We start from the raw sequence: 12,826 nt of genomic DNA on the forward strand, positions 1-12,826 counted from the left end.
TAATTAAGGTAAGAGTTTTTTGGTTTCTTGCTTATATCTCGAAAACAGTTACTCCTATCAATTTTTATCTTTTTACTAATAATAAAGCTGATAAAATTTGCAACAAAACAGTTATTTGCATTTTTCTTGTAGGATCAACTATAAGCGAGTTATAGAGTTGGATATTAATAATATTCAACAAAAATTTGCTTTAAAATAAAATGTTTGAAAAACTGAAATTAAACTAAATTAATTGGGTCTAGCATTTTAGTAGAGGAAAAAGGAGGAGACATAAAAGTCACTAAAGTTTTCAGAGTCGTCTTTAGTCGTCATATTAATAACAATAACATTAATAATAATAATACTTATAGTACTAAATTTGCTTATATGCATGCGCTAAATTAAGGTAACAGTTTTTTGGTTTCTTGCTTATATCTCGAAAACAGTTACTCCTATCAATTTTTCTCTCTTTACTATAATTAAAGCTGACAAAATTTCCTACAAAATAGTTATTTGCATTTTTCATGTAGGACTAACCATAAGCGAGATATATGATTGACAATAATTAATATTTAAAAAAAAAGTGCTTTAACAGAAAATGTCTTGTGATTTAAAATACACTTAATTTATTGGGTCTAACACTTTATTAGAGGAAAAAGGAGATGACATAAAAGTCACTGAAGTCTTTAGAGTCGTTTTTAAATGCTGCATCTTCGACTTCGTCTCAAACATTGAAAACTGTATTACATTTTTGTTCAGTAACTGTAACAGTTTTCACTTTGGTTTTTTGCTTATATCTCGAAAACCGTTACTCCTATCAAATTTTATCTTTTTTTCAAAATTAAAGCTGATAAAATTTCCTACAAAATAGTTATTTGCAAATTTCCTGTAGGACAAACCATAGGCGAGTTATAGAGTTGGATATAAATAATTTTTAACAAAAATTTGCTTTAAAATAAAATGTTTGAAAAACTGAAATTAAACTAAATTAATTGGGTCTAGCATTTTCGTAGAGGAAAAAGGAGGAGACATAAAAGTCACTAAAGTTTTCAGAGTCGTCTTTAGTCGTCATATTAATAACAATAACATTAATAATAATAATACTTATAGTACTAAATTTGCTTATATGCATGCGCTTAATTAAGGTAACAGTTTTTTGGTTTCTTGCTTATATCTCGAAAACAGTTACTCCTTTCAATTTTTATCTTTCTTTAAAAATTAAAGCTGATAAAATTTCATACAAAATAGTTATTTGCATTTCTTTTGTAGGACCAACCATAAGCGAGTTATAGAGTTGGATATAAATAATCTTTAACAAAAATTTGCTTTAAAATAAAATGTTTGAATAACTGAAATTAAACTAAATTAATTGGGTCTAACACTTTAGTGGAGGAAAAAGGAGAAGACATAAAAGTCACTAAAGGTTTCAGAGTCGTCTTTAGTCGTCATATTAATAACAATAACATTAATAATAATAATACTAATAGTACTAAATTTGCTTATATACAAGCGCTTAATTAAGGTAACAGTTTTTGGTTTCTTGCTTATATCTCGAAAACAGTTACTCCTATCAATTTTTATCTTTCTTTAAAAATTAAAGCTGATAAAATTTTCTACAAAATAGTTATTCGCATTTCTTTTGTAAGACCAGCCATAAGCGAGTTATAGAGTTGGATATAAATAATATTTAACAAAAATTTGCTTTAAAATAAAATGTTTGAATAACTGAAATTAAACTAAATTAATTGGGTCTAACACTTTAGTGGAGGAAAAAGGAGAAGACATAAAAGTCACTAAAGGTTTCAGAGTCGTCTTTAGTCGTCATATTAATAACAATAACATTAATAATAATAATACTAATAGTACTAAATTTGCTTATATGCAAACGCTTAATTAAGGTAACAGTTGTTTGGTTTCTTGCTTATATCTCGAAAACAGTTACTCCTATCAATTTTTATCTCTTTACTAAAATTAAAGCTGATAAAATTTCCTACAAAATAGTTATTTGCATTTTTCATGTAGGACTAACCATAAGCGAGATATATGATTGAAAATAATTAATATTTAAAAAAAAAGTGCTTTAACTGAAAATGTCTTGTGATTTAAAATACACTTAATTTATTGGGTCCAACACTTTATTAGAGGAAAAAGGAGGTGACATAAAAGTCACTGAAGTCTTTAGAGTCGTTTTTAAATGCTGCATCTTCGACTTCGTCTTAAACATTGAAAACTGTATTACATTTTTGTTCAGTAACTGTAACAGTTTTCACTTTGGTTTTTTGCTTATATCTCGAAAACCGTTACTCCTATCAAATTTTATTTTTTTTTCAAAATTAAAGCGGATAAAATTTCCTACAAAATAGTTATTTGCAAATTTCCTGTAGGACGAACCATAGGCGAGTTATAGAGTTGGATATAAATAATCTTTAACAAAAATTTGCTTTAAAATAAAATGTTTGAAAAACCGAAATTAAACTAAATTAATTGGGTCTAACACTTTAGTTGAGAAAAAAGGAGAAGACATAAAAATCACCAAAGTCTTAAAAGTTGTTTTTAGTCGTCATATTAATAACAATAACATCAATAATAATAATACTAATAGTACTAAATTTGCTTATATGCAAGCGCTTAATTAAGGTAAGAGTTTTTTGGTTTCTTGCTTATATCTCGAAAACAGTTACTCCTATCAATTTTTATCTTTTTACTAATAATAAAGCTGATAAAATTTGCAACAAAATAGTTATTTGCATTTTTCTTGTAGGATCAACCATAAGCGAGTTATAGAGTTGGATATTAATAATATTCAACAAAAATTTGCTTTAAAATAAAATGTTTGAAAAACTGAAATTAAACTAAATTAATTGGGTCTAGCATTTTAGTAGAGGAAAAAGGAGGAGACATAAAAGTCACTAAAGTTTTCAGAGTCGTCTTTAGTCGTCATATTAATAACAATAACATTAATAATAATAATACTTATAGTACTAAATTTGCTTATATGCATGCGCTTAATTAAGGTAACAGTTTTTTGGTTTCTTGCTTATATCTCAAAAACAGTTACTCCTATCAATTTTTATCTCTTTACTAAAATTAAAGCTGACAAAATTTCCTACAAAATAGTTTTTTGCATTTTTCATGTAGGACTAACCATAAGCGAGATATATGATTGACAATAATTAATATTTAAAAAAAAAGTGCTTTAACAGAAAATGTCTTGTGATTTAAAATACACTTAATTTATTGGGTCTAACACTTTATTAGAGGAAAAAGGAGGTGACATAAAAGTCACTGAAGTCTTTAGAGACGTTTTTAAATGCTGCATCTTCGACTTCGTCTCAAACATTGAAAACTGTATTACATTTTTGTTCAGTAACTGTAACAGTTTTCACTTTGGTTTTTTGCTTATATCTTGAAAACCGTTACTCCTATCAAATTTTATCTTTTTTTCAAAATTAAAGCGGATAAAATTTCCTACAAAATAGTTATTTGCAAATTTCCTGTAGAACGAACCATAGGCGAGTTATAGAGTTGGATATAAATAATTTTTAACAAAAATTTGCTTTAAAATAAAATGTTTGAAAAACTGAAATTAAACTAAATTAATTGGGTCTAGCATTTTAGTAGAGGAAAAAGGAAGAGACATAAAAGTCACTAAAGTTTTCAGAGTCGTCTTTAATCGTCATATTAATAACAATAACATTAATAATAATAATACTTATAGTACTAAATTTGCTTATATGCATGCGCTTAATTAAGGTAACAGTTTTTTGGTTTCTTGCTTATATCTCGAAAACAGTTACTCCTATCAATTTTTATCTTTTTTTAAAAATTAAAGCTGATAAAATTTCATACAAAATAGTTATTTGCATTTCTTTTGTAGGACCAACCATAAGCGAGTTATAGAGTTGGATATAAATAATCTTTAACAAAAATTTGCTTTAAAATAAAATGTTTGAAAAACCGAAATTAAACTAAATTAATTGGGTCTAACACTTTAGTAGAGAAAAAAGGAGAAGACATAAAAATCACCAAAGTCTTCAAAGTTGTTTTTAGTCGTCATATTAATAACAATAACATTAATAATAATAATACTAATAGTACTAAATTTGCTTATATGCAAACGCTTAATTAAGGTAACAGTTGTTTGGTTTCTTGCTTATATCTCGAAAACAGTTACTCTTATCAATTTTTATCTCTTTACTAAAATTAAAGCTGACAAAATTTCCTACAAAATAGTTATTTGCATTTTTCATGTAGGACTAACCATAAGCGAGATATATGATTAAAAATAATTAATATTTAAAAAAAAGTGCTTTAACAGAAAATGTCTTGTGATTTAAAATACACTTAATTTATTGGGTCCAACACTTTATTAGAGGAAAAAGGAGGTGACATAAAAGTCACTGAAGTCTTTAGAGTCGTTTTTAAATGCTGCATCTTCGACTTCGTCTCAAACATTGAAAACTGTATTACATTTTTGTTCAGTAACTGTAACAGTTTTCACTTTGGTTTTTTGCTTATATTTCGAAAACCGTTACTCCTATCAAATTTTATCTTTTTTTCAAAATTAAAGCGGATAAAATTTCCTACAAAATAGTTATTTGCAAATGTCCTGTAGGACGAACCATAGGCGAGTTATAGAGTTGGATATAAATAATCTTTAACAAAAATTTGCTTTAAAATAAAATGTTTGAAAAACCGAAATTAAACTAAATTAATTGGGTCTAACACTTTAGTAGAGAAAAAAGGAGAAGACATAAAAATCACCAAAGTCTTCAAAGTTGTTTTTAGTCGTCATATTAATAACAATAACATTAATAATAATAATACTAATAGTACTAAATTTGCTTATATGCAAGCGCTTAATTAAGGTAAGAGTTTTTTGGTTTCTTGCTTATATCTCGAAAACAGTTACTCCTATCAATTTTTATCTTTTTACTAATAATAAAGCTGATAAAATTTGCAACAAAATAGTTATTTGCATTTTTCTTGTAGGATCAACCATAAGCGAGTTATAGAGTTGGATATTAATAATATTCAACAAAAATTTGCTTTAAAATAAAATGTTTGAAAAACTGAAATTAAACTAAATTAATTGGGTCTAGCATTTTAGTAGAGGAAAAAGGAGGAGACATAAAAGTCACTAAAGTTTTCAGAGTCGTCTTTAGTCGTCATATTAATAACAATAACATTAATAATAATAATACTTATGGTACTAAATTTGCTTATATGCATGCGCTTAATTAAGGTAACAGTTTTTTGGTTTCTTGCTTATATCTCGAAAACAGTTACTCCTATCAATTTTTATCTTTCTTTAAAAATTAAAGCTGATAAAATTTCATACAAAATAGTTATTTGCATTTCTTTTGTAGGACCAACCATAAGCGAGTTATAGAGTTGGATATAAATAATCTTTAACAAAAATTTGCTTTAAAATAAAATGTTTGAAAAACCGAAATTAAACTAAATTAATTGGGTCTAACACTTTAGTAGAGAAAAAAGGAGAAGACATAAAAATCACCAAAGTCTTCAAAGTTGTTTTTAGTCGTCATATTAATAACAATAAGATTAATAATAATAATACTAATAGTACTAAATTTGCTTATATGCAAACGCTTAATTAAGGTAACAGTTGTTTGGTTTCTTGCTTATATCTCGAAAACAGATACTCTTATCAATTTTTATCTCTTTACTAAAATTAAAGCTGACAAAATTTCCTACAAAATAGTTATTTGCATTTTTCATGTAGGACTAACCATAAGCGAGATATATGATTGAAAATAATTAATATTTAAAAAAAAGTGCTTTAACAGAAAATGTCTTGTGATTTAAAAAACACTTAATTTATTGGGTCCAACACTTTATTAGAGGAAAAAGGAGGTGACATAAAAGTCACTAAAGTCTTTAGAGTCGTTTTTAAATGCTGCATCTTCGACTTCGTCTCAAACATTGAAAACTGTATTACATTTTTGTTCAGTAACTGTAACAGTTTTCACTTTGGTTTTTTGCTTATATCTCGAAAACCGTTACTCCTATCAAATTTTATCTTTTTTTCAAAATTAAAGCGGATAAAATTTCCTACAAAATAGTTATTTGCAAATTTCCTGTAGGACGAACCATAGGCGAGTTATAGAGTTGGATATAAATAATTTTTAACAAAAATTTGCTTTAAAATATAATGTTTGAAAAACTGAAATTAAACTAAATTAATTGGGTCTACCATTTTAGTAGAGGAAAAAGGAGGAGACATAAAAGTCACTAAAGTTTTCAGAGTCGTCTTTAGTCGTCATATTAATAACAATAACATTAATAATAATAATACTTATAGTACTAAATTTGCTTATATGCATGCGCTTAATTAAGGTAACAGTTTTTTGGTTTCTTGCTTATATCTCGAAAACAGTTACTCCTATCAATTTTTATCTTTTTTTAAAAATTAAAGCTGATAAAATTTTATACCAAATAGTTATTTGCATTTCTTTTGTAGGACCAACCATAAGCGAGTTATAGAGTTGGATATAAATAATCTTTAACAAAAATTTGCTTTAAAATAAAATGTTTGAAAAACCGAAATTAAACTAAATTAATTGGGTCTAACACTTTAGTAGAGAAAAAAGGAGAAGACATAAAAATCACCAAAGTCTTCAAAGTTGTTTTTAGTCGTCATATTAATAACAATAACATTAATAATAATAATACTAATAGTACTAAATTTGCTTATATGCAAGCGCTTAATTAAGGTAAGAGTTTTTTGGTTTCTTGCTTATATCTCGAAAACACTTACTCCTATCAATTTTTATCTTTTTACTAATAATAATGCTGATAAAATTTGCAACAAAATAGTTATTTGCATTTTTCTTGTTGGATCAACCATAAGCGAGTTATAGAGTTGGATATTAATAATATTCAACAAAAATTTGCTTTAAAATAAAATGTTTGAAAAACTGAAATTAAACTAAATTAATTGGGTCTAGCATTTTAGTAGAGAAAAAAGGAGAAGACATAAAAGTCACTAAAGTTTTCAGAGTCGTCTTTAGTCGTTATTAATAACAATAACATTCATAATAATAATACTTATAGTACTAAATTTGCTTATATGCATGCGCTTAATTAAGGTAACAGTTTTTTGGTTTCTTGCTTATATCTCGAAAACAGTTACTCCTATCAATTTTTATCTCTTTACTAAAATTAAAGCTGACAAAATTTTTTACAAAATAGTTATTTGCATTTTTCATGTAGGACTAACCATAAGCGAGATATATGACTGACAATAATTAATATTTAAAAAAAAAGTGCTTTAACAGAAAATGTCTTGTGATTTAAAATACACTTAATTTATTGGGTCCAACACTTTATTAGAGGAAAAAGGAGGTGACATAAAAGTCACTGAAGTCTTTAGAGTCGTTTTTAAATGCTGCATCTTCGACTTCGTCTCAAACATTGAAAACTGTATTACATTTTTGTTCAGTAACTGTAACAGTTTTCACTTTGGTTTTTTGCTTATATTTCGAAAACCGTTACTCCTATCAAATTTTATCTTTTTTTCAAAATTAAAGCGGATAAAATTTCCTACAAAATAGTTATTTGCAAATGTCCTGTAGGACGAACCATAGGCGAGTTATAGAGTTGGATATAAATAATCTTTAACAAAAATTTGCTTTAAAATAAAATGTTTGAAAAACCGAAATTAAACTAAATTAATTGGGTCTAACACTTTAGTAGAGAAAAAAGGAGAAGACATAAAAATCACCAAAGTCTTCAAAGTTGTTTTTAGTCGTCATATTAATAACAATAACATTAATAATAATAATACTAATAGTACTAAATTTGCTTATATACAAGCGCTTAATTAAGGTAACAGTTTTTGGTTTCTTGCTTATATCTCGAAAACAGTTACTCCTATCAGTTTTTATCTTTCCTTAAAAATTAAAGCTGATAAAATTTCCTACAAAATAGTTATTCGCATTTTTTTTGTAGGACCAACCATAAGCGAGTTATAGAGTTGGATATAAATATTCTTTAACAAAAATTTGCTTTAAAATAAAATGTTTGAATAACCGAAATTAAACTAAATTAATTGGGTCTAACACTTTAGTAGAGAAAAAAGGAGAAGACATAAAAATCACCAAAGTCTTCAAAGTTGTTTTTAGTCGTCATATTAATAACAATAACATTAATAATAATAATACTAATAGTACTAAATTTGCTTATATACAAGCGCTTAATTAAGGTAACAGTTTTTGGTTTCTTGCTTATATCTCGAAAACAGTTACTCCAATCAATTTTTATCTTTCTTTAAAAATTAAAGCTGATAAAATTTCCTACAAAATAGTTATTCGCATTTTTTTTGTAAGACCAACCATAAGCGAGTTATAGAGTTGGATATAAATATTCTTTAACAAAAATTTGCTTTAAAATAAAATGTTTGAATAACTGAAATTAAACTAAATTAATTGGGTCTAACACTTTAGTAGAGAAAAAAGGAGAAGACATAAAAGTCACTAAAGGTCTCAGAGTCGTTTTTAGTCGTCATATTAATAACAATAGCATTATTAATAATAATAATACTAATAGTACTAAATTTGCTTATATGTAAACGCTTAATTAAGGTAACAGTTTTTTGGTTTCTTGCTTATATCTCGAAAACAGTTACTCCTATTAATTTTTACCTCTTTACTAAAATTAAAGCTGACAAAATTTCCTACAAAATAGTTATTTGCATTTTTCATGTAGGACTAACCATAAGCGAGATATATGACTGACAATAATTAATATTTAAAAAAAAAGTGCTTTAACAGAAAATGTCTTGTGATTTAAAATACACTTAATTTATTGGGTCCAACACTTTATTAGAGGAAAAAGGAGGTGACATAAAAGTCACTGAAGTCTTTAGAGTCGTTTTTAAATGCTGCATCTTCGACTTCGTCTCAAACATTGAAAACTGTATTACATTTTTGTTCAGTAACTGTAACAGTTTTCACTTTGGTTTTTTGCTTATATCTCGAAAACCGTTACTCTTATCAAATTTTATCTTTTTTTCAAAATTAAAGCGGATAAAATTTCCTACAAAATAGTTATTTGCAAATTTCCTGTAGGACGAACCATAGGCGAGTTATAGAGTTGGATATAAATAATCTTTAACAAAAATTTGCTTTAAAATAAAATGTTTGAAAAACCGAAATTAAACTAAATTAATTGGGTCTAACACTTTAGTAGAGAAAAAAGGAGAAGACATAAAAATCACCAAAGTCTTCAAAGTTGTTTTTAGTCGTCATATTAATAACAATAACATTAATAATAATAATACTAATAGTACTAAATTTGCTTATATGCAAGCGCTTAATTAAGGTAAGAGTTTTTTGGTTTCTTGCTTATATCTCGAAAACAGTTACTCTTATCAATTTTTATTTTTTTACTAATAATAAAGCTGATAAAATTTGCAACAAAATAGTTATTTGCATTTTTCTTGTAGGATCAACCATAAGCGAGTTATAGAGTTGGATATTAATAATATTCAACAAAAATTTGCTTTAAAATAAAATGTTTGAAAAACTGAAATTAAACTAAATTAATTGGGTCTAGCATTTTAGTAGAGGAAAAAGGAGAAGATATAAAAGTCACTAAAGTTTTCAGAGTCGTCTTTAGTCGTTATTAATAACAATAACATTAATAATAATAATACTTATAGTACTAAATTTGCTTATATGCATGCGCTTAATTAAGGTAACAGTTTTTTGGTTTCTTGCTTATATCTCGAAAACAGTTACTCCTATCAATTTTTATCTCTTTACTAAAATTAAAGCTGACAAAATTTCCTACAAAATAGTTATTTGCATTTTTCATGTAGGACTAACCATAAGCGAGATATATGATTGAAAGTAATTAATATTTAAAAAAAAAGTGCTTTAACAGAAAATGTCTTGTGATTTAAAATACACTTAATTTATTGAGTCCAACACTTTATTAGAGGAAAAAGGAGGTGACATAAAAGTCACTAAAGTCTTTAGAGTCGTTTTTAAATGCTGCATCTTCGACTTCGTCTCAAACATTGAAAACTGTATTACATTTTTGTTCAGTAACTGTAACAGTTTTCACTTTGGTTTTTTGCTTATATTTCGAAAACCGTTACTCCTATCAAATTTTATCTTTTTTTCAAAATTAAAGCGGATAAAATTTCCTACAAAATAGTTATTTGCAAATGTCCTGTAGGACGAACCATAGGCGAGTTATAGAGTTGGATATAAATAATCTTTAACAAAAATTTGCTTTAAAATAAAATGTTTGAAAAACCGAAATTAAACTAAATTAATTGGGTCTAACAATTTAGTAGAGAAAAAAGGAGAAGACATAAAAATCACCAAAGTCTTCAAAGTTGTTTTTTGTCGTCATATTAATAACAATAACATTAATAATAATAATACTAATAGTACTAAATTTGCTTATATACAAGCGCTTAATTAAGGTAACAGTTTTTGGTTTCTTGCTTATATCTCGAAATCAGTTACTCCTATCAATTTTTATCTTTCTTTAAAAATTAAAGCTGATAAAATTTCCTACAAAATAGTTATTCACAAGACATTTTCTGTTAAAGCACTTTTTTTTTAAATATTAATTATTGTCAATCATATATCTCGCTTATGGTTAGTCCTACATGAAAAATGCAAATAACTATTTTGTAGGAAATTTTGTCAGCTTTAATTTTAGTGAAGAGATAAAAATTGATAGGAGTAACTTTTTTCGAGATATAAGCAAGAAACCAAAAAACTGTTACCTTAATAAAGCGTTTGCATATAAGCAAATTTAGTACTATTAGTATTATTATTATTAATGTTATTGTTATTAATATGACAACTAAAAACAACTTTAAAGACTTTGGTGATTTTTATGTCTTCTCCTTTTTCCTCTACTAAAATGCTAGACCCAATTAATTTAGTTTAATTTCGGTTTTTCAAACATTTTATTTTAAAGCAAATTTTTGTTAAAGATTATTTATATCCAACTCTATAACTCGCCTATGGTTCGTCCTACAGGAAATTTGCAAATAACTATTTTGTAGGAAATTTTATCCGCTTTAATTTTGAAAAAAAGATAAAATTTGATAGGAGTAACGGTTTTCGAGATATAAGCAAAAAACCAAAGTGAAAACTGTTACAGTTACTGAACAAAAATGCAATACAGTTTTCAATGTTTGAGACGAAGTCGAAGATGCAGCATTTAAAAAACGACTCTAAAGATTTCAGTGACTTTTATGTCACCTCCTTTTTCTTCTAATAAAGTGTTGGACCCAATAAATTAAGTGTATTTTAAATCACAAGACATTTTCTGTTAAAGCACTTTTTTTTTAAATATTAATTATTGTCAATCATATATCTCGCTTATGGTTAGTCCTACATGAAAAATGCAAATAACTATTTTGTTGGAAATTTTGTCAGCTTTAATTTTAGTGAAGAGATAAAAATTGATAGGAGTAACTGTTTTCGAGATATAAGCAAGAAACCAAACAACTGTTACCTTAATTAAGCGTTTGCATATAAGCAAATTTAGTACTATTAGTATTATTATTATTAATGTTATTGTTATTAATATGACGACTAAAGACGACTCTGAAACCTTTAGTGACTTTTATGTCTTCTCCTTTTTCCTCTACTAAAGTGTTAGACCCAATTAATTTAGTTTAATTTCAGTTATTCAAACATTTTATTTTAAAGCAAATTTTTGTTAAAGAATATCTATATCCAACTCTATAACTCGCTTATGGTTGGTCCTACAAAAGAAATGCGATTAACTATTTTATAGAAAATTTTATCAGCTTTAATTTTTAAAGAAAGATAAAAATTGATAGGAGTAACTGTTTTCGAGATATAAGCAAGAAACCAAAAACTGTTACCTTAATTAAGCGCTTGTATATAAGCAAATTTAGTACTATTAGTATTATTATTATTATTAATGTTATTGTTATTAATATGACGACTAAAAACAACTTTGAAGACTTTGGTGATTTTTATGTCTTCTCCTTTTTTCTCTACTAAAGTGTTAGACCCAATTAATTTAGTTTAATTTCGGTTTTTCAAACATTTTATTTTAAAGCAAATTTTTGTTAAAGATTATTTATATCCAACTCTATAACTCGCCTATGGTTCGTCCTACAGGACATTTGCAAATAACCATTTTGTAGGAAATTTTATCCGCTTTAATTTTGAAAAAAAGATAAAATTTGATAGGAGTAACGGTTTTCGAAATATAAGCAAAAAAAAAAGGGAAAACTGTTACAGTTACTGAACAAAAATGTAATACAGTTTTTAATGTTTGAGACGAAGTCGAAGATGCAGCATTTAAAAACGACTCTAAAGACTTTAGTGACTTTTATGTCACCTCCTTTTTCCTCTAATAAAGTGTTGGACCCAATAAATTAAGTGTATTTTAAATCACAAGACATTTTCTGTTAAAGCACTTTTTTTTTAAATATTAATTATTGTCAATCATATATCTCGCTTATGGTTAGTCCTACATAAAAAATGCAAATAACTATTTTGTAGGAAATTTTGTCAGCTTTAATTTTAGTAAAGAGATAAAAATTGATAGGAGTAACTGTTTTCGAGATATAAGCAAGAAACCAAAAAACTGTTACCTTAATTAAGCGTTTGCATATAAGCAAATTTAGTACTATTAGTATTATTATTATTAATGTTATTGTTATTAATATGACGACTAAAAACAACTTTAAAGACTTTGGTGATTTTTATGTCTTCTCCTTTTTTCTCTACTAAAGTGTTAGACCCAATTAATTTAGTTTAATTTCGGTTTTTCAAACATTTTATTTTAAAGCAAATTTTTGTTAAAGATTATTTAT

Source organism: Tribolium castaneum, chromosome 7 (genome assembly GCF_031307605.1).
Source record: "Tribolium castaneum strain GA2 chromosome 7, icTriCast1.1, whole genome shotgun sequence".
Classification (NCBI taxonomy): Eukaryota; Metazoa; Arthropoda; class Insecta; order Coleoptera; family Tenebrionidae; genus Tribolium; species Tribolium castaneum.